This window comes from Tursiops truncatus, chromosome 2, assembly GCF_011762595.2.
Source record: "Tursiops truncatus isolate mTurTru1 chromosome 2, mTurTru1.mat.Y, whole genome shotgun sequence".
In the NCBI taxonomy this organism is placed as follows: domain Eukaryota; kingdom Metazoa; phylum Chordata; class Mammalia; order Artiodactyla; family Delphinidae; genus Tursiops; species Tursiops truncatus.
The window spans coordinates 175,592,782-175,615,570 of NC_047035.1; the positions used below are offsets into that span (position 1 = coordinate 175,592,782).

Genomic DNA, 22,789 nt, shown 5'->3' on the forward strand with positions numbered 1-22,789 from the left:
CGCTGGGCTGGCTGTGCTCGGTCACGCTCCCCACATGCTCGCTGGGCTGGCTGTGCTCGGTCACGCTCCCCACATGCTCGCTGGGCTGGCTGTGCTCGGTCACGCTCCCCACATGCTCGCTGGGCTGGCTGTGCTCGGTCACGCTCCCCACATGCTCGCTGGGCTGGCTGTGCTCGGTCACGCTCCCCACATGCTCGCTGGGCTGGCTGTGCTCGGTCACGCTCCCCACATCCTCGCTGGGCTGGCTGTGCTCGGTCACGCTCCGCACATGCTCGCTGGGCTGGCTGTGCTCGGTCACGCTCCCCACATGCTCGCTGGGCTGGCTGTGCTCGGTCACGCTCCCCACATGCTCGCTGGGCTGGCTGTGCTCGGTCACGCTCCCCACATGCTCGCTGGGCTGGCTGTGCTCGGTCACGCTCCCCACATCCTTGCTGGGCTGGCTGTGCTCGGTCACGCTCCCCACATGCTCGCTGGGCTGGCTGTGCTCGGTTACGCTCCCCACACTCTTGCTGGACTGGCTGTGCTCGGTCACGCTCCCCACATGCTCGCTGGGCTGGCTGTGCTCGGTCACGCTCCCCACATCCTCGCTGGGCTGGCTGTGCTCGGTCACGCTCCCCACATCCTCGCTGGGCTGGCTGTGCTCGGTCACGCTCCCCACATGCTCGCTGGGCTGGCTGTGCTCGGTCACGCTCCCCACATGCTCGCTGGGCTGGCTGTGCTCGGTCACGCTCCCCACATGCTCGCTGGGCTGGCTGTGCTCGGTCACGCTCCCCACATGCTTGCTGGGCTGGCTGTGCTCGGTTACGCTCCCCACATTCTTGCTGGTACTTGATAATTCCTGAGCTTATAATTTTTTTCTAACCTGATGCCCCAGATGGAGCGTCTGGGCACACATGTTACTGTTCTTATTACTGTTCTTATTTGCGATTCTCTGGTTACTAGTGCAGTTAAGTATCTTATCAGATGCTTATTAAGTGTGTGGGTTTCCCTTTCTGTGAACTGGCACTGACATATTTATCTGTATTTAATTGTTTTGCAGGGGGAGCAATCTGTGGTATTTTAATGGCTAGCTTTTCTTCTGGGTGTTCCATGAAGAGGATGATTTCATCTTTACATAATGTTCATGTGTCATTTCCTTCCAGTTCGCGCTCTCTGTGTGTTCTTGCCTCACTGTATTTGTCTAGACTTGCGCCGATGCGTTGAAGATGAGCAGAGATAGTGGCTGCTTGATCACTTTAATACCCTAAAGGGAATTCGTTCTTAGTTTTGCCTCTAATTGGGAGATTTCATTTTTATAAATTGTATTTGATTTCATTTTTGAAAAATGTGTTGTGACTTCACTGTCGTTCGAAAAGCTGGAGAAGTAAAAGCAGAGAACGCTCTTCCTGATCTTTGTAAGGAAACTGACCTAGATGGTATTTAGCTCTTAACCCTGAAAAGTTACAGTTGTCTGTACTGAGGTTTTTAAATTAAATATTTGAATTATTTTCATCAGGCTTTTCCAAGGTAAGTTGTATACGATGACTCTGGTTAGCTGAAAGCCATCGTGGGTTTGGAAAAACAAAGCAGAAGTTGTTATGCATCTTATACCGTGAATTTTAAAAACTTTATTCAAGTGTAAGATATACCTAGAAAAATGCCTACACCATATACCTAGACATATATGATGCATCTGTCCTAAGTGTGTGGCTCCCTGAATTTTCACAGAGCAAACACACTTATGTGAGCAGCATTCAGGTGAAGAAACAGAACATTGCAGGACCCCAGGGGCCGTCCGCCTCCGCATTTTCCTGATCCTGACTTGTAACTGGGGAGTAGTTTGGGTTCCCTGTCACCCGGCTCGTGCTGGGCTCCCATCTTTGTTCGAAGGAAAATCAAAGTCATGTCTGAGAGCTTTGAAGAAGCATGACCTAGACTCCAGTTCTCGCAGCTGTTGTTTTCTAACCTTTGGTCACAGTACCGCTTCACACTCTTAAAAGTTATTAAGGATGTTTCGTCTGTGTGGGTTGTATCTATTAATATTTACTGGGTTAGAACTTCAAGCAGGAAAATTTATTTATAAATTCATTAAAAAATAATAACCCCATTATATGTTAACATAAATAACTGCTTTATGAAAAATAACTTTATTAAAATAATTGAGAAGTGTGACATCGTTTTACATTTTTGCAGCTCTTTTTAATGTCTGGCTTAGTAATCTGTTTCTGTATTCAGTGTGTTGTGATTTATTGTTTGGCTGAAATATATGAAGATAATCCCACCTTCTACAGACCTGCAGTTGAAAAGAGAGGAGTATTTTCGTATTCTTTTTAGGTAGTCATTCTTTGATCCTACAGTAAAACTGTTAAGTGGTAGTCTTAAAGTTGAGTTGCAGAGTAGAAGCTGAACCCCAATCAATAAAGCTTTCTCGCTCTGTTACATTTAAATCTGTCGGTCTTTCTTGTACTTTGAATCTTTTTGCCCATACGTGATTGAGGAAATGTTCATTCACGGAGTTATAGAAATCTGCCGAATATTGGCATGTGTTATGATACCATTTGAAAAAAAAAACCAAAACAACCATTTGTAGGATCAGCAGTGAGCCCATCAGAAGAATCTGTGAGTACCGAGAAAGCTTTCGTGAAAGTTCCTGGTGGCAGGTGTAATTTTTCCAAAAACTGAATTTCTGCTTGAAAGCTTGAATTTTATTATTGGCAACAAACACTTCAGGTGTTTTCCTTGACGCGTCTGGCTCACTGAGTTCAGTTTGAGAAGATGTTTACCAGATACGCAGCTTTGTCTTCCAGGTGTTTATATAAGAATACTACTACTCCATGAGGAATAGAAAAAGTTGCTAGTTCGGCTTACACATAGAGCAGCTGGCACAATTTCTCTTCCTCGAGGTGACCGTCATTCTCCAGTGGACAGCTCAGGTTCTTCTCTGCACTTCCTATTTCGTCACACAGAATATTAAAAAGACATGCACTCAAGGGTCAAGATTTCACCCAGTTGTTAGTTTTCACCGTTTCTTCAAGGATATTCTTAGGTGAAACTGGTGCTTTTTCCCCGCTGAGTTCCTCTTGGTGAGGACTGCAGTGTTGACCTGCACAGTTGGTGCCCCTGCCCTGCTTTGTGCTAAGGTGCCAGCGATTTTACACGCCCTGGCTTGAATATCATCAGTGCAAATGTCAGTGTAGTGAAAAGCACAACCTCTCAGTGCTGTTACACAAAGAGTTTTTACGTCCTGAAAGGTTCTTGAGAAGTCCCCGGGTTTCCTGGACCCTGAGAGCAAAGAGCTGCCACCTGGCATCTCCTCCAGCGCAGGCGGGGGCCAGCCCCTCATTCTGACGTCTCCCTGACGGGGCTGAACCAGACCCAGCTTCTTTGCCTCCTTACGCCTAAAGCGATCTTCTTAGAAGCAGGGCCTTGCCACTTCTCGCTCAGCTCGGCTGTACTTTTCCCAGTGAAAGAAAGTTTAGTAACACTAGGAAAGCAAGTACTTCTGAGATCAGCAGCTCCAGACGGATATGAAGGTGTGCATTTTGCTGTCTTAACACAGTAAACACATCCACAAACACGCTATTACTTGTTGACTTTTCTCATCTTTTTAGATGGAGATAATCACAAAGAGACCTGGAAGAAATGTCCTGTGCGTGTATCAAAAAATATTTGCTCGGTAACATCATAATTAAGAATTATAACAGGTAGTAACCTGTTGTGATGCTCTCGATCTAATGTGTGGTTTAACCTGTTCTTCTGTTCTTTTATTTCCTGTAAAGGCTAATCTGATCTTGATTTGGTTCAGTTTCTATTTTTTTGGCAAAATTGCTTCATAGGTGGTTGAGTGTACTGGTAGCTGGATTCCGGCAATGTTGGCTGTCTCTCTGTGATGTTCACGGTCATTGATAATCATTGCCTAGATCCATTATTTTATTAGGGGTTTGCAAAATCGTGATATTTAAATTCTGTCTTTTTAATTTATTAGGATATCTTAATAAAGAGAAAGTATATTATTTGAGATGTAGTTAGTAGAGAAAAGGCAGCTTAAATGTTCGATTAGAAAAAATTAGTTTTCAAGTATGTTCAGGTTGAAGAAATTGGTCTGTCATTTTTCTTTGAAACACCAAGCTAAATGGCACTGGTTTGTAGAAGTAAGTAAATCCAAAGGAAACTATTAACAGAAAAGTCCTTTTGTTGTATTCTTAAAGTAGCTTAACTCATTTGAAATAAAATATAATAGTAGACACATCTTGGTGCTATTAAAGGAACTAGAATTTTTTTGAGTTAAACCAAGATTTTTTTGCCTCTAGAATAATGTAGTTATCGCACGTAATTATCCTTTTACATATCTTAACATCGTGTTCTGAGAGCAGATTTGAAAGTGTATAAGGCATCCTGCCTTGAAGGTGCTGATGGTGCAGTAAAATAGGTGAAAAGTTGACAGTTTATGTAAATTTGTCACTGGCATTCTGTGGGTTACAGTATTTCCCCCTTAAAAATTTATAATGCTGAGAAATGGATGATAGAAGATGAAATTTTCTTTGGAAAAAGCAAAGCAGTAGGTGAAACTGATTATCTGAGGAGCAGGTTAAATGGAACTGGAGTATCTGTTGGATTCGGGTGAGAGAAAAAGGAGAGGCAGGTGCCTCCAGTCCTAGCCTGCAGACTTTCACCCAGATTCCTGCGGGTGCCGACTGTGGCTGGCTTGGAACAGGTCCTTCTACTTCAGGTCAGGCTGGTTCCTAGCTGCTCTTTCCTCCCCGCATTCCTTCTCATAATTTGAGTGATTGCTGAATGCACGCTACTTAGTACCTAGATGACAAAAGGTTATATAAATATTTGGACGTTTGTGCAACCCCCCCGGGCACTGACTCACGCCCTGATCAGCAGTGGGGTGTTCTTCATTCACTAGTCCGTCCTGTACCCTTCCTCTCGTGTGTGTTTCAGGTTGGTGTCCTCAGCAAAGTGCTTTATTTCATTACTGATGCACATAGTTTCGGGACTGAGGTTTGTCACCTTGTCTTCAGTGCAGTGTCTCACACTCTGTAGACGACAACTAAAGTGATTTTGATTTGGCTTCTGGTGTCTCCGTGGTTCTGATCTCCAGAGGACTCCAGAACTGGGTAATTAAATTTACTCTCTTGCATATGGAGCCTACAGTATCCGTCAGGGACAGACTGTGACTGGTAAGGCGGGACTGCTTATCAGAATAGACAGTTTCCTGTCTGAGAATAATTGTGGACTTAGCAAAAGCTTTGGAATGCTTTAGCCGGCTGGGACGGGCTTGGAGTTTACAAACAATCACCGCCGTTTATCGGTCCCTTGCTGAAAGCCAGGCACTGTGCTGAGCCAGCTCTCCTTAGATATTCATGCCGAATTCTTACAGCAGCCCTTTAAGTTATTGTCATTTTTATTTTGCAAATGGGAAAAGACCAAGTAGTGGAGAAGTTAAATAATTTGCCCCGAGTCATATGACTAGGAAGTGGTAAAAGCTTGGCTTCAAACCCACGTCACCTGTTGTTCCAAACCCCAGAGACCACAGAGTGTGAGAGCATCGTATGATCTGAACTCGCACCGGCGTTTTTCTCTCCTTATACAACGTCTTCAGTCTTTCTTTCTCTGGCTTCCCATCTTAATCTGGACAAGCGCAAGTCTAACACTTTGCACCAAAGCGCACCCCTCAGGGACAGAAGTTGGCCCGGGAGAAGTCTGAGGGCTCTTCAGAGAGTAGCCCACCACAAGCATAAAATCGTTCTGAAGTTTATGTTGGATCTGATAGGTTAAACGTCACTTGACGTTCCGGGAAGATGTGTCATTTGTACGCCCACCCTTCATCCTCCACAAGAGACCTCAGTTTGAGGGGAAGTCTGTGGGACCTTGCAGAGATGCCCTGGCCAGATGTGGGCCCTGGGTAATTCTCCCTGTTGGCGTGGTGAGGTCGGGAGGGCCGGAGGGCCCCGACGCGGTGCGGGGGGACACTGGTGAGGGGGCGAGTCGGGGGGCAGCTGCGGCAGGGCTGGGCTGGACGCGGATTCGGGCGGAGACTGAGTGGGCCGATGGCCGGGTGGGGCGCTTAGTTCTCCTGCTTCTCAGATGGTGTCATTTCTTCTCTGTTCCTGCTGCTGGCTCTGCTTCTTGCTACTGTCCCTCAGTTGTGGGAGTGGCTTCCGTCCATATCTGTCTTCAGACCCCCCACCTCCCGCACGCGTGCACACACACACGCACAGCGTGGCTTTGCCCATCATCTGGCCCAGCGAGCTCGGGTCCACTGAGCCCACCGGAGCCTTGTTTGCGGGCGTCCGTTTGCAGTTGCTTCGTGGCATCCCCTGGATGTTTGAGTGTCTCAGAGTTAGCGCTGATTTCAGCTGCTCTTCCCTCGGAAACCGACTGTGACATTGTTAGGCCGTCTACAAACGGGCAGGAAGAGAACATTTGCATGTCCACTGTGGGTCCCTCTCAGATCCCTGTTTAATCAGCCAAGGGGGCAGCACTCGCTGGAAGGTTGAGCCGAGGCGGCATGAGCTGGAATTCCTTTCTCTGGCCCGTGGTTCCCAGTGAAGCGTGCGTCTGCCTGTGACAACGTCAGGGCTTACGTCGCATCTCCAGCAGATCTACGGGAACAGTCGAGTACTTCCGTTTACGATAATGTGCGTAAACGCTAGGTTCTATGATTTTTTAAACTCAGCTTAGCTTCTCCAAGGCCAGAAGCCTCCTCGTGAAGCTGCCGGGCTGACGTGCTGGATGGTGACTACACCTCCAGCCTCCTGTGTCCTGGAGAGTCTGTTTCTCCAACTCGCTTCCTAGTTTAGTTGATATTTATTGCCCTGTCACTGAAAACCTTGAGGCCATATACGTATATCTTAATGGTTAAGGATGTAGACTGTAAAACAGAAACCTTTTTTTGCAGACCACTTGGTTGAGGTATGACTGACATACAAAGAGCTGAGCGTACTCCACGTCTGCAGTTTAATGAGTGTACATTGCGAGGTAAGTGTACATCTGAGACGTCATTGGTGTACTCTGCGTCATGAACCTGTTCATCACCTCCAAAGTTTCTTCCCGCTCTCTGGATTATTATTTTGTGGTAAGAGTACTTGACCTAAGATCTGCCCTCTGAGCAGGTTAAGAATACCGTGTGGCGCTGTGTCTGTAGGTGCTGTGCTGTGCAAATCTCTGGGACTTTCACCTCGTGTAACTGAAACTTTGTACCCTTTGTCTCATGCGTCCCCGCGTTCCCCTGCCCCCAGCCCCTGGAGACCACCGCTCCACTGTTTGCTCTGTGAGTCTGCCTGTTTAGATTGATCACAGAGGCAGTGCCGTGTAGCGTCTCTGCCTGTGACCGGCCTGTTTCACGTAGCACAATATCCTCCAGGTTCATCCACATCGTCAAATGGCCGGGTTTCCTTCTTTAAGGCTGAATAATATTCTAAACATTTTTGGATTCAGATTCCAGCTCTGCTCATTGCTGGTCTTATGAACGAAGGCACGTTATCTACTCTAAGCCTCCGTGTTCTTGCCTGAAGCCGCCTGGCGGCAGGGCCTGCCTCAGGCGAGGGTGGCGAGAGCCCTTGGTGTCACGTCTGGCACCAGGCGAAGGTCCACAAGTGGCAGTTGCTGTGCCTTGTTAGTTAGCAGTGTGGTTGGAGACACTATGGGGCCGGTTTCCCGTCTCTGCCGTCCGTCAGCGCGCAGATGCCGTCATGTCTTCCTTCCCGGTGTCTCGTGGCACCGTTGCTGCCGCCTCCGCCTCGGAGAGCTCGTCCTCCTGGTCTCCCATGCAGGTGGCTGTGACAGCTCGCCCTGCCCTTCACGGTCTCTCCACGTTCCGTGTTGCGGCGCACGCACGGTCTGCCGTCCATCCTCTGGCTCTCCCCCCCTGGGACTTTCAAAGCCTGTCGTATTCAGGCCCACGTGTTATTCTTTCTTACCCGCCCCCGACTCTGGTCACACGTAGGGCCGTGTCCCGGGACGTGCGCCGTCCTCTGTGTTGTCCTTGCTGACATCCTGGCTTTGCTGCAAGTGCCCACCGTCTGTCACGGACGGTCGTGACGTTGCTGTGTGCAGGGCTCCCGGGTCGGAGATGCTCAGGCCTCAGTCCTCACCCCCGTCTTGGCTGGGCCCTGGCCTACCTTTAGAGGTCCAGAGTCTAAGAAGCTTCATTACTCTGTTGCTGTTATTACTCTAGAGTCCAGAGCACTGGAAACCCCGCCGGTCTCCTTTATGCCTAAACCCTGTTAAAAGGAGTTTCGCCCCCGGAGATGTGAGCTGCAGCATCACTGTGTTGCTTCTTTATGTCTTAGTCTTCCTAAAACTCACAAGTGTTGAGTGGGTGCACAGTAGTATTTCCTTTTGATGTATTTTTGTTCTCTTAGTTTAAGGGATCTTGGCAGTGGATAAACTGAATCTCTTGTTGGTTAAAAAAAAAAAAAGTGGGGGGAATGTAAGATGCACGAGTTCATCTGTTCCTTGTTGTCTGGAATCCCTGCTGACCTGGACGCAGCCGTGCCAGCCCCTGTTGTGTTCAGGGCGCAGCGGGGAAGCCGGGGCTCCCGGGCCTTTGTCCATTCAGGTGGCCTGACCCGCACCGCATCCTACGTCATGATAGTCTTAGGGGATCCTTTCGCTGCGGGTGGGATTGAATTTCCTTGGCTTTGATGCGGGGGGCGGGGGGGGGGCATTTTAAGATTAAGAGACCGAGAGGAGGCAGCATGTCCTTGAGGGCGGGGCTTTGCCCTCTCTTTGCTTCGCTGCTGCCATCTGGGTTGAGGGAGGGCGGAGCGAACGCATGGCTCTCCTCCGGAATGCGCTGTGCGTCTCATAGTGAGCAAATGAGGGCGCTGCTCCAGAGGGGTTTTGCCCCTGTGCTGCCGGGCACCTCGCGGGGCCTTGGAGGAGGGGGGAGGGAGGGGAGGGAGGGGAGGGCATTTATCCAGAGTTGTCTCCAGCAGCCTCTTCTTCCTTCTGGAATCTTCCTCTCAGCTCCCCTAGGAGACACGGAGGCCAAGTGCTCTTTCCTAGCTGTCGCCCCTGAGGACTCACCCGTGATTAAGGCCCACCAGATAGAGGACTTTCAGGGGACCGATCCCAGGGTTCAGACCTGCTAATTAGGCCCTTGCGTTTCAATAAATACACCCCCAAAAGAAGCTGGCTGCTTGGTGAACTGAGTTTCACCCAGTGGAGCTGGGGTCCTCCAGGCAAGACAGGTCAGACATGCTCTGTGTGGTACTTTCATTAGGTGACAGGTTGGATCCTTTTTTCCTTTGGAATAATTTTGGTAAAATTTCAGAAATGCTGAATGGCAAAGAGACCAGGGTAAATACCATATGACCTTCACCCCAGATTAACAGATGTTAACATTTTGGCATATTTGTTTAAGATTTTTTTTTAAATGAAAGAAAGGAAACAGTGTAGATAAAGTTGAATCATAATTTGTTGCCCTTTTCTCAGTTCTCTTGCCTTTTCTTCCCCACAAGCAATTGCTAATATGAATTTGTATCCTTCCATCTTTTTCTAAATGTGCTTTCTCATATGGATGTTTCTGTCCTTTTAAGGGCATATCCGGTGTTAAAATGATCATCAGCAGAAAAGATACACTGCATGTTTTGTTCTGTTACTTGTTTTTAAAAAATTGTCTGTTGTGCGAGTAGCTAGCCGTGGAGACACGGAGATCAGATGACATTTTCCATTCTAATTTTTTGTATTGTCTGCAGATGTCTTCTGTTTGTACCTAAAATTGCTAATGGAAATCCGTCATTGGTTCCCTGCTATTTAATAGAAATCCTTATTTGTTTGTAATGCCTTAAATTGATTAGAATTTTAAAAAATTGCTACCATTAGTAAGTTGAAAGCCTAATTTGTGGCTAAAATTTCCACATGTACTTCAGCAGATGGTCTCAATATTCTGTGTTTCAAAAAGATGCTGCAGAGATACTGCATTGGGTGTGGAATCGTTGGTAGGGGATGAGTGGGTGGCTGGGAGTTTTTGTCTTGAGCTGACACATGTAGAACCGCTGTTGCTAGGGCCGCGTAGGGAAGGTGGGATTGTGTGGGGAAGTGTGTTATTAAATGTTGCTTCCGTTTTTTTGGCTAACAGTTGTTAGTTTTTTTAATATTAGAACATGTCTCCTTTGGTTTAAGAAGTATACCTAAATATAACATTAGTACTTATGAGTCTCGCCTGTTCTTCTCAGCAAGCTCCGATGTCACTGTCCCCACTGTCTGGTGGACGTTGCACGTGAATCGCTCCTCTTGACCTCAGGCAAAGCCCAAAGTGGAAAAACAGGTCCACTTTTAAACATACCCAGTTCCTGTTCATGGCGTCACTGTCCTTTTCCTATCTAAGATTAGGAGCTGGAGAGTCATCTTTGAATTCCAGCGTCTCTTCAGTTTTCAGTTTTAGATCTGCTTTCCCCTCACCCCCCGACATTCTGCTGCACTGATCTCCTGTGTTCTGATGGCATTGCCGTCCTTCTGGTTCAAGTCTGCTCACCTCTGACTTAGCTCACTGCGGCTGCTGCTTTGCTGAGCATGCAGCCTTCGGTGTCCCCTGTACCCAGTTATCAGATTTAAAAACACTGCCCACGTTACACTGTTTTCAAAGAGGACTTCGCCCTCATGGACCCTTAAGGGCTCTGAAGTTGCTATAATCAAGCCCCAGTTCTGTCACTTACCAACTACATGACCTTGAATATGTTGTCAGTATTCTGAGACTCAGTTTCCTCATGTGTAAATTGAGGCAGTAACAAGTGTTTAGGGTAGAGGGCTGTCAAGGGCTTGAAGTCAGAGAACACGCTTGGAAGTACAGTAGCTGGCACGGTCCAATGTTCGGGCACTTATTCCTAATCAGATCAGGTTTTTAATCCCTTTTCCCAGATTTCATTGTTTTTCGTATTGCGCTACTCTCTAAATATTCAACTTTAACCTTCTAAAACTATGAACTGGTTGTGTGATCATCTCGTTGAACTTTAACCCCTTCCCTTCCAATCAGACCTTTGCATGCGTGTAAACCTGGGATCTGTAAATACATAATACACCCGCAGGATTGGGTGCCTCAGAGTTTTCCACCTGTAATGTCTTTCTTTTTGTTTGTGTTCTGTCCATCCTTTAATAATCGAACTCAAAGACCCTCTTTTGTTTTTATTTTCCTGTTTTTCCAACACTAACTTACAGCGGTGGATTATTTTGTTTCTCTGTATACAGCACCCTCTTGTGGGTTGAGTACCTTTATGTAGAAGCTATTTCCCTGCCTCAGTCGTGAGTCCCCTCTGGGCTGGGCCCCTGTTTTGAGCTTCTCTGGAGCCTAACCGTTGCCGAGTGCTTAATAATGTGTTGATGACGCGCGCTACTTGATAACAGTCATGCGCGGGGTAAAAACCGCGGCACTCCTTTTGGCAGGACCGCTTCGCACGTGAGTGAGTGTTGATATGTGTGGGCTCAGCAGGGCTGTGCTGCACGGGTAGGGTGGCGTGTACGATGGACGGGGCTTCTGCTCGTTTGAAGGGAAGGCTGCCGTCACACACGAGCTGGGAGGAAAGTGAGCTTCGCGGGGCACAGGAGGTACAGGTCGTAGCTGGAGCAGAGGAAGCGGAACTAGTCCAGGGCTCACCCTGTGGAAGTGGTGGTTGAACAGAGGCCGAGCGCGGCCGCCTGCGGGACCTGGAACAGTGTTTCGGGCAGAGGGGACAGCGTACGTGGGAAAGGGGAGCTGAGACAGAGCTTGGCGCGGTGTGGACTAGAAGTGCTTAAGACTGGAGTTCTGTTTTGTTTTTTTCTAAATCTTTTTTATGGAAGTCTAGTTGATTTACAGTGTCGTGTTACTTTCTGCTGTAGAGCAAAGTGACCCGGTTACACACACACACACACACATATATATATATTCACACACATTCTTTTTCATATTGTTTTCCAGTACCGTTTATCACAGGATACTGAGTACAGTTCCCTGTGCTCTACCGTAGGACCCTGCTGTTTATCCGAGACTGGGGCTCTGAACGTGAAGGGGCGCGCGGTCCCAGGCGAGCTGGTGAGGTAGGGACGAGCTGGTGAGGTAGAAGACGTGGACGTTGTCCACGGTCTTCTCAAGCCACATTCTGGATTTTTAGATTAGATTCTAAGAGCCAGTTTTCAGGTAGGGAGGGAGCTGATGAGTTTTTAGGACAGATGTGCGTGGGTGTGTACGTGCGCGCGCACATACCTTTTAACGATCGCCCCTTAGTCGCCCGGAGCCAGTGCGTTGCGCGGGGGCAGCCGTAGGTCCACAGTGAGGCCGGTTGCAGCGGCGCAGGGCGGGAAGTGGGCTGAGCCCAGAGACATCAGGAAGGCGATGGCACGCGGTGATGGGCTCGACGTAGGAGGGCAGGGAGCCACTCTGAGGGTCTGGCGTGGGCATCTGTGTGGATGCCAGGGTGCGGGGGTCAGGGCAGGTTTGGGAAGTAGCGGAAAGACGTTCAGTTTTAAACGTGTTGAGTCGGAGGGGGCCTCTGCGCGTGAAGCGGGGGCGGCCCTTGGTCACACGCTGGATCCTGGATGGGGGGAGGCCGGGGGAAGGACTAGAGATTCCGCTTACAGGTGACAGTTGCAGCAGCCAAACTTGTTACTCTTTAGTGGCAGCGTTTTCAGGTTCAACGACACCTTTTAGGTATGGAACTTAACGATTTTGGCTGACTGTTTCGCAGAGATTTGTTGAGTACCTGTCATTTAAAAGTTACAGTGTTAAGCTCTGGGCAGATGCAGAGAAGAAGAATATCTAGTTTTCCTCTTGGGACTTTAACGTCTAAAGATAAACTACCTAAAAATTGAGCAAAGCACAATGGAACATGATTACAAAGGCAAATAGCGAGGGTAGCTGTGTTTGCTGATTATTCAGGTGTAGGATTTGAAGGTGTGCAGAAACTGGCAGGGCGTGGTGAGCAAGATGGTTGAGTTTTACAGGAAGGCAGGTCTCTTTCCCTTTCGGTAGCAGGAAGCAGGGACGGGGTTGTCCAGGCAGGCTCTGGGGCAGAGCAGTGGCCCCTGGGTCTGTGTGGCGTGGACCCTGCACGAGCACACTGGGTGCGATGCGTGGCTGTGCTGGTGCTGTAAACCGGGTTTATTACTGGTTGTAGAGCCGAAGAGTTCTGGTCCGTTGAGAGGCCACTAGAAAGTTGGCGTATTTTATGTAACTGTATTACTTTGCTTCCATGGTGTTGATGTTGTTGCTTTTGATTGTGGACGAGTATGGGGCAGAGTCAGGGAGGCTTGGTGACCCTAGACGCAGTGCTTTCTCACCGGAGTTCTGAGATCTGTATCTCTATGGCTTCGGTTATCTGCGCGGGGCTGGGAATGAAGATCTGTGAGAGCTTTAAGCTGTGAATGCAAAGCGTGCTGCGTTCTGGTGGAGAGGAGCTGCTTCACTGCGTCTGCATTTCGCCGTCGCCTCGGTGCCTTTTGCCTGTAAGTAGACGGAAGACTTTAGACTCTGCTTTCCTAGGTGCCTCACGCTGATCCCTTAAGCGTCAGGGTGGGTGTGGGTGAGTGAACTGGGCGTGAGGGTGGGTGGGTTTTTGTATCTCATTGAGGTTGCTCTTCCTGCTGTGCGGGGTAACTGCTTATGGCTGTTTCCCGTTCCCTTATAGCTGTACCGGTAAAGGGTCCACCTAAGAAGTCTCGACAGATGCATCGATCTGAATGCTTTTACTCTGTCTTAGGCTGTAGTCTTTCTCTTGATAGAATTCTTCTGTGATTGTACCAGATGATACAGAAAAGACTCCTGGTTAATTTAGGTGGCGCTGACTTACCCGTCTCTTTCAGGCTGCTTCAGGTAACGTTAGAACCATTTACACCAGGTAGTTTTGTTCATAAAATGACACTGTGGGTTGTTTCACTTGGCTGACGACAAAACCATTATTTTTCATAGGAGGCAGTTGTAGGTAGTAAGATGTAACAAGTGTGTGAAACACCTGAAACTGCTCCAGCACCTCCAGGCATAAGTGTCCTGGTAGCCTTTCACCTTCCAATTCTCTTTCTTTCTTTCTTTTTAAAAAAATGTCGGTGTGTTTCTAAAAGTAAAAGTATATACATTAAAATCCAAGCAAATCTTTATGAAAATTCAGTTAATGAGAAGATGAAATCTAGTGGAGGGAAGCCTTTCCCTGTATTTGATGATTCATCAGCAGTTGCTGCTGGAACTAAATTATTGTCTAGAAGGTGTTTCCAGCTGTTAGATGGTTGCAAATAGCAATTCCTTGAAATGTCACCTCTTTTCATTATTTGAGGGTCTATCAATACCTGACGTTACCTCTGTTAATTATTTTATATATATGCACACACATACATGTATGTGAGTTTCCATCATGCATATGTAATGTATGTACAGATACAGATAAAACTTTTACAGGTAAGGCCACAGAGAAAAGTGCCATGAATTTTCACAAGTTGGACACACCTGTGTAAATAGCGGGTGTGTTTGAGTGTGTTTGAATCTTTGGTTTGTGTAACAGGGAGAAGCGTTGATTAAGCTATGAATCTAGAGGTGCATTTTAGTTTGGCTGAAGATGTCTGGATATTCATATCGCGGGTGTTTTTCTGACTTAAACGCTCAAGGTCAAGCTACGTGGGTGAGAACCTTGCTCATTCGTTAGTCGAGTCGGCCTGAGTGTCAGAGGTGAGTCTTAACCGCGCCTCCTTCAGCTGCCCTGAAGCTGAGGTGCGTGGGCTTTTTATTCACAAGGGCATTGTTTTTGCTCCCAAGCTCCGCGGGAGAATCTTAGCCCTGCCCTCAGGCTTCTATCAGGGCAGATGGATTTGTGTACGTCTCACAAAAGTCTTGTTAAAGTCTTGTTTGAAAGAAGCAGTATTTTGGGAGGCGTCTGAGAGGATATGTAGATCATACATTATACTAGCTATTTTATTTTATTTTTTAAAATCTTTTTGTTATTTATTTTTTTGGCTGTGCCGGGTCTTCGTTGTGGCTTGTGAGCTCCTTTGTTGCGGCTTGTGAACTCCTTAGTTGCGGCGCACACGTGGGATCTAGTTCCCTGACCAGGGATCGAACTTGGACCCCTGCGTTGGGAGCGTGGAGTCTTACCCACTGCGCCACCAGTGAAGTCCCACTAGCTATTTTAAAATACACTCCTGGATCAAGCCAGATTAGCCTGAGCACAGCATCGTTGTATCATGTATCAGACCAAGTTTTACTGACTTGTTAGTTGGCGTGATGTTGGCGGGTGTTGTCAGGAAGTCCCCTAGACATGTTACAGATTCTCTGGCCACATCACCTGTTAGTTTACCTTCTCAGATGAAGCAAATGGGTTTCAGAGTCTGTGACCGTTGTCTGTACTTAAGTGAAATATTCCGCGGTTTCCGTGCTCCTTCCAAAAGGATAGGCTGCGTATCTGCGGGGAGCACCTGGCAGGTGTGGCTTGAATCCCCTTTGCTTAGAAATTGTTTGTGAGCACCTTTGTGTCTTCCTGAATTAAGCACATGAAAAAAAAGTAATTTTTTCTTCAAACTTAATTTTTTTAGATCACTTTTAGTTTCACAGCAAGACTGAGGGGAAGCTACAGAGGTTTCTCCTGTACCCCCCACCCCTACATGCACAGCCTCCCCACCAGAGGATACATCTGTTACAGTCGAAGAAGCTACACTGACACGTCGTAATCACTCAAGTAGTTTACATACGGCCCACGCTTGGTGGTGTGCATTCTCCGGGTTGGGACGAATGTATAATGACACGTATCCATCGTTATGAATATCGTACAGAGTATATTCACTGCCCTAAAAGTCCTCTGTGCTCTGTCTTTTCATTCCTCTCCACATCTCAGCCCCTGGCAACCACTGACCTTTTTTACTGTCTTCGTAGTTTTTCCTTTTCCAGAATGTCATATAGTTGGAGTCACGCAGTATAGTGGCCTCTTTCATTTATTAAATACGCACTTAAGCTTCTTCCATGTCTTTCTGTGGCTTGACAGCTCATCTCTTTTTAGCTCTGAGTAATATTGCCTTGTCTGGATGGACCGGAGTTCCTAAGTCTGTTCACCTACTGAAGGACATCTTGGTTGCGTCCAGATTTTAGCAGTTACGAATAAAGCTGCTGTGAACATTGGTGTGCAGGTTTTTGTGTGGACATACATTTTCAGCTCCTTTGGGTAAATACCAAGGAGTGTAACTGTTGGATTTTACGGTAAGAGTGTGTTTAGTTTTGTAAGGAGCTCCCGAGCTGTCTTCCAGAGTGGCTGCACCATTGCGCCCCCCCAGCAGCGATGAGCGTTCCTGTTGCTCCCCAGCCTCTCGCCAGCATCGCGTGCTGTCGGTGCTCTGGTCTGGCCACTCTGATCGGTATGTCGTGGCATCTCACTGTTGCTTTCACTTCCATCTCCCTGATGACCTAGGATGTGGATACCTCGCTGTGGCTTGTCTTCGGCTTCTCTTGACGTCATCTTTCGTAGAACAGAAGCATTTAATGAAGTGCAGCTTGTCACCTGTTTCCTTCACGGATTGTGCCTTTGGGATTGTACCTGAAAGTCATTGTCACACCCAAGATCATCTAGATTTTCTTCCGTGTTATCTTTTAGGGGTTTTATAATTTTGCATTTTACACTGAGGTCTGTGACCCACTTTGTGCAACATTTTGACTAACACAACTTTTCTTTGGTGACTCGTGGTTTTATCTGAGCATCAATAGCGTCCCACTTTAGATTAGTATCTGGGGTGATGTTTATTTCTCTCCTTTTCCTCATTGCTTACATTGTTGATAATGAGTGTTTATCATTTCCCCCCCAAACAAGAGCTTTTTTCCTAAATCAGCTTCATTGAGGTACTGCTTATCTACAGTAATTAAGTGAACCTCTCTGTGAATTTCGGCAAATTTAGACCATCAGTCAAGACATAGGACATTTCATCACAAAGACCTTTCCCAGTGGGTCCTGCCACCACAGCTCTGGCAAGTACTCAACTGCTTTCGGTCACTTTATATTAGATTTGTCTTCTCTAGTTTCATGTAGATGATATAATACAATATATATTCTTTTTGTGACTGGTTGCTTCTGCTCAACATAATGTTTTTAAAAATTAAAGAGTTTTTCATACAATGTTTAAAGGGTACTTCTCATTTACAGTTATTACAGAATGTTGGCTCTTTTTTTTGTTTTAACATCTTTATTGGGATATAATTGCTTTACAATGGTGTGTTAGTTTCTGCTTTATAACAAAGTGAATCAGTTATACACATACATATGTTTCCATATCTCTTCCCTCTTGCGTCTCCCTCCCTCCCACCCTCCCTATCCCACCCCTCCAGGCGCTCTGGATTAATATAATTTTTTAAAAGATGAAAGCACACCGGTTGCCGTTTGTGACAAGGTAGAACAGCTCTGCCTTAGTTGCTATGAATCTGCTCCTCCTGGTCCTGCCGGCTGTTTACTGTTGTACTAAAACTTCCAAAAAGCAGATGTCTGGGGGCAGCCCATCCTCGGCGTCGTTTCGTGTTATTCAGGGAAAAGTAGCGTGTGCTTATTCCAGAGAACTTGCGTCTCCAAACAGCTCTCTCCTCAAAACCAGCAGCCCAAGCAGTACAGCTGCTGGTATCTGATCAACTCCAGTCCAGCCGCTTCCTCAGAGACGTGTTTAACTTGCGGTCACTTGGTATTCTTATACATCTTTTACAATAAACGCTTTCATTTCCTACTGAACATGTAAGAAAATAAGATGGAGGGTATTCACGCCGCACAGTGGCAGTGCCTGGGAACGGAGTTGCGAGGTCGACACGTGCGCCCCTCCCCGAACTCTTTGTCTGTTTTCCCTCCCACCCTGCCTCCCTCCCTCCTTCCCCTTCTTATTAAAACGATGGCTTTAAATGTCACTTAAAGCCTCTGAACTGCCGGGTGCCTGTGTCTTGTGACTGCAGTGGCCTTAGAGGAGCAGCACAGACGTTGTGCTGAAGGAAAGTGCAGTCATGATGCTCTCAGCTGGATCTGCTGCAACTTCATCCTTGCATACGCTGGAGTCCGCACACCCCTCACGGATGAGCTCACACATACCGTGAGCCTCGAGGCTTTTCACCCTCTTAACTGGTCATGTCAGAGCCCAGCGGCACCTCCCGGTGTCGAGTCATCGAATGGAGCAGCTGTAACGGGTCTTGGAGATACTGGCATTCATCTAGTTAGCCCTTTGGACTGGAGACCCCAGCGGAGGCCTGAGCATGCATCACTGTTACCCCGAGAACCTCAGGACCAGGACAAGAGCCCTCTCCGTGACTCCAGCTCAGGTCTCTCTCCTGGGCTAAGAATGCCTGCTGCCATGTCAGTAAACAAAGGATGCTGTGGCCGTCAAGCCCTCGGCCACGGCAGCCCCCAGCGGTGCGCCCCGAGGGGATTCAGGATGGAGAGAAGCAGGACGCTGGCCCCAGAGAGCTGAGGTGCACATCAAAGGAATGACTTCAGTGAGCCCAGACTCTTGCACCTTCCCATACACAGAAAAGTGCTGACGTCATTAACTTGATACCTGGTTTTCTTTAATTAACAACCATTTTTGGATGTTCCCACGGCCTCTTTGTTGTTGAAACTCCCACATATCCGGCCCCCCCCCCCCCCCCCAGCCTCTTTAGTCCCTCAGGGCTGCCTGAGGCTGCCTCCTGGGCTGAAGTCCTCAGCAGGTCTGCGGAAGAATAAAACAGTTCTCAACTCCCAGTTCATGCATTGTTTTCAGTCCACGTTAGTATCCTGTCCTTTTTGAACTCCTCAATCTTACGCCCAGTAAGTTAATCAAAGTTCAAAGTGAAATGATTTGATTTTATGTAATTGGAAGCCCTGCTTAATAGTTTTCGGTTTAAAACATTCAGACACTGAAGACCGATTGCTCCGGATAGTTGATGATGGATTTATGTGTAGTTCAGGATGGTGGCGGAGGGACGTCTCTGCTAAAGGGCCCGGGTCCTGTGGTGCTGCTCAGAGGTGCCGCGGGGTCTCTCCGGCCTGCGTCTCCTTCCTGGTTTCATCCGAGCTTCGCTCCGGCGCTGTGTGTTCAGCCACAGCTTCCTTTGAACGCGTCGGGGTCTCTTCTTCCCGGAACCTAAGCCTGTGCTGGATCCCCTGCTGGGATGTGCTCAGCCCCCGTCCTTCCCCCGCCCCCCATGATTCAGTTCTGTTCAGTTTCACATTCTTAGAGAAAGGTGCTCTCCCCCCACTGGAAGCCGTGTCTCCCTCCTACGCTCGTTCTTCTCTCAATTATACTCTTCCCTTTCCTTTCCAGTCCTCATCACCCTGATTAGTTCGTTTATTGCTCAGTTTGTCACTTGACTACTTGTACGTGCTTTGTCTTTTCTGCTTGCTAGGCTGGCGGCTCCGTGCAGACACGGGCGGGCCATGTGTTCTATTCACCGCGGCATACCCAGCACCGAAAGGCAGGGACGGCCTCCTAGGAAACCTTCTAATGTTTGCTGACTCACTGAGTGGATCCAGCCGAAGCAGAGCTCAGCAAAGATTCCGCGTAAAGGGCCAGGCAGGCGTCGTACTAGGCTTTGCAGGCTCTGTGACGTCGGCTGCAACTCCTCGGGTCTGCCGTCGCAGCCCCCAAGTGGCCGTGGACGGTGTGGGTGATGGGGCTGTGCGCGGGTAGAACCTTGTTGTAGAGACGGCCAGCTTGCTGTAGTCTGCTGGCTCAGAACAGCTAGCGTGTTGGGACTACATTATCTGCTTAGGTCCCTTCCGACTCAGGTCTTACACCGAAGGCAGCCCGAGCGCGTGGCGCACTCAAGCCGCGTGTTGACCAGAATTAACTGAAACAAGAATTATTTCTTGAGCGCTGACTGTGTGCCAGACGCGCTGGAAACTAGGACACAGAGACCCGGCTTCCCGACATGGAGAAGCAGGCAGGTGAGCCGGCCGTGACGCTGCGAGGGGTACACAGCCTGTGGGTCTTGGGGACGTCGAGGCCGCGGGACGATACGGTGGGTGCCGTGTGCTGAGGGCTACCCGTGCGGTACCTGTTTTACTTCTCCCCGGGAAAACGCTGGAGAAGGTGTTATGAGGCTGAGACGCTCCGGGAATCGGGGTCCAGTGAAGGGTTATTTTGGCGTCAGACTCAGGTTCAGGTCCTGCCCTCCTTCTTTCTCTCACTGCTGTGGCCTCTCCCGTTGTGGAGCACAGGCTCCGCACGCGCAGGCTCAGCGGCCATGGCTCACGGGCCCAGCCGCTCCGCGGCATGTGGGATCTTCCCGGACCGGGGCACGAACCCGCGTCCCCTGCGTCGGCAGGCGGACTCTCAACCGCTGCGCCACCAGGGAAGCCCCGCCTCTTTCTTTCAACTTGGGCCAGTTGTTGAACCGTAGAACTCAGAGGGTGACTGTGAAGATCAGATCAGTCTTGGAAATCACTTGACACAGAACACTTACGCTTGTAAATTTCCAGGCGACGAGGTGCTCGTGTTGATGTACTAAAAATGCCTTTGAAACTCAGGTCTGGACAATTTAAAAACCCATTCTCTCCCCAGTACTGCCCTTACTGTGCGCATGACCTTTCACTTAAGAAAAGCCCAATTTGTGTTAAAATTTATTAATTGACTTGATAAGGTTAAAAAAGCTATGGAATCTGTTTCTTGGTGGTTGAACAATGGAACCGGCGCGTTAACACACTGAGAAATTTATAGGGATTTTACACTGGGAAACTATCCATGAGGAAAAGATTCAAAGCAGAATTAATCTTTTTAGGCGTAAAGGCATTTTCATTTGAACTGGGCTCATGACCCTGTTCCTTTCAGCGCTCCTTGTTTTGTCCCTTTTACCCAGTGTTATTTTTTACGTCTTTAATCTGTTGGCTCAGGTCTACCTGTCTTTAAAAGCCCAGTGTCTCTATGGGAGCCCGGGGACTCTCTCTCCTCTTTTCATGCCTGACTTCCCGGTGGGCTGTGTGTGCTGAGCGCTGCTGTTTCCTCAGGACGTGTTCACGGTGCGTGAAAACAACTTGTTTTTTTCCTTCCTGACCATTACTATTTGCAGCTGTGTCCCTGCTGGGTTCTGCCCTCGACCTGCCTTCCCCCACCCTCCACTCTAATAAAACTGATACAGGCAGTGTCTTCTAAGCAGTATTTTTGTATCTCTGAGTATCGACAGCCTTTGGAGATGAAGTGATGGCTTCTTCCTGAAACTCCCTCCCCCTTGACGTCTGCAGTGGTGCCAGTGAATTCCTCTTTTAGACCCGGTTCTGAGCATGTCCTTTCCATCCGGCACGCCCTTGCCCCCTGTGAACTCCTTGGGCTGGCATTCAGGATCCCTCTTCCCTAATCTTATCTCCCACTTTCATTCCAACACTTACCTTGTGTTTTATCCCAACTGTAATAAACAGTTTCCCAAACGTGTCTCCTGCTTCCCACTCCCATATGTTTGCTCAAGCTGTCGGGAGACGGCGGAGATTCATGCCGGGCGCCGCAGACTCTCCTTGCTTTTCTCTAACACTCAGAAATGGTATTTTATTTCCAAAGAACTCTCTGAGGCCAGGATTAGTGTCTGTCTCACTTGTCTCCCCTCTAATTTGGTGGTCCCAGCAGGCACCAGGAGGCAGAATTAAAAGCTGAGCCCCCTCGCCGGCCCTCTGGGCCGTCCATTGGCTCTGGTGGTTGATTTCGGGTCTGGGCGCAGGTTTCCTGCACGTACTTGGTTGCTGGCCAGATCAGGATCGGGGCTCGTCCGGCTCAGTTGCTGCTCTTGAGAGCCAGTCCCTGTTAGGATGGGGCTTCTTCCTTACTCAACCCTCCTTTTCTGGGGATGGAAGCTCTGGTGGAGTCTGGGGCTCAGGGCTCTGTGGAGCTGCCTTCCTGGAGGGTGAACACACACACCTGTTGCCCAGGTGCTTTAGAGCATCTGCGTGACTGGAGATCGTTACCTGGCCCAGGAAGACCCGTTCCCTGTTGTGTGTCCTCTACTCTCAGTGTCTCACTACGACACCACTTCACTTCCAGCACCAGATGCTCCGTCCTGTGGCACCAGACGGGTGCTCCGTCCTGTGGCACCAGACGGGTGCTGCATTTTAACTCAGGTCTGACACTGTCTACCTGAAGGCAGCATCAGATCAATCCCACGGGACCGCCCTCCCCCTCACGCCGGGTGCAAGTCCAGGCGGCCACCTGGGCTTCTGACTCTCCAGCAATAAATGGGAGGTTCCCATATAATCATCTCAATAGATGCAGAAAAAGCTTTTGACAAAATTCAACACCCATTTATGATAAAAACCCTCCAAAAAGTAGGCATAGAAGGAACTTACCTCAACATAATAAAGGCCATATATGACAAACCCACAGCCAACATCATTCTCAATGGTAAAACACTGAAACCATTTCCTCTAAGATCAGGAACAAGACAAGGTTGTCCACTGTCACCACTATTATTCAACATAGTTTTGGAAGTTTTAGCCACAGCAATCAGAGAAGAAAAAGAAATAAAAGGAATCCAAATCAGAAAAGAAGAAGTAAAGCTGTCACTGTTTGCAGACGACATGATACTATACATAGAGAATGCTAAAGATGCTACCAGAAAACTGCTAGAGCTCATCAATGAATTTGGTAAAGTAGCAGGATACAAAATTAATGCACGGCAATCTCTTGCATTCCTATACACTAATGATGAAAAATCCGAAAGAGAAGTTAAGGAAACACTCCCATTTACCATTGCAACAAAAAGAATAAAATACCTAGGAATAAACCTATCTAAGGAGACAACAAAAGATCTGTATGCAGAAAACTGTAAGACACTGATGAAAGAAATTAAAGATGATACAAACAGATGGAGAGATATACCATGTTTTTGGATTGGAAGAATCAACATTGTGAAAATGACTCTACTACC

General features: G+C 48.2%; 1 protein-coding gene across 9 annotated transcripts in view; it reads left to right on the forward strand.

Moving 5' to 3' along the window:
* The window catches only part of MPP7 (MAGUK p55 scaffold protein 7), a 263,462-nt gene that overhangs the window by 17,383 nt on the left and 223,290 nt on the right, over positions 1-22,789 (forward strand). The window contains exons 1-2 of one of the 9 annotated variants that reach the window (XM_019933603.3): positions 4,954-5,102; positions 6,887-6,966. The exons of 4 other annotated variants lie outside the window; for them this stretch is intronic. The gene's annotated coding sequence lies outside the window, so the exon portion shown is untranslated. Of the gene's footprint in view, positions 1-4,953; positions 5,103-6,886; positions 6,967-11,887; positions 12,007-12,564; positions 13,411-22,789 lie in introns of those variants that run through there. 4 more of the 9 variants (XM_019933604.3, XM_019933606.3, XM_019933609.3 and 1 more) reach the window with 4 other exon arrangements.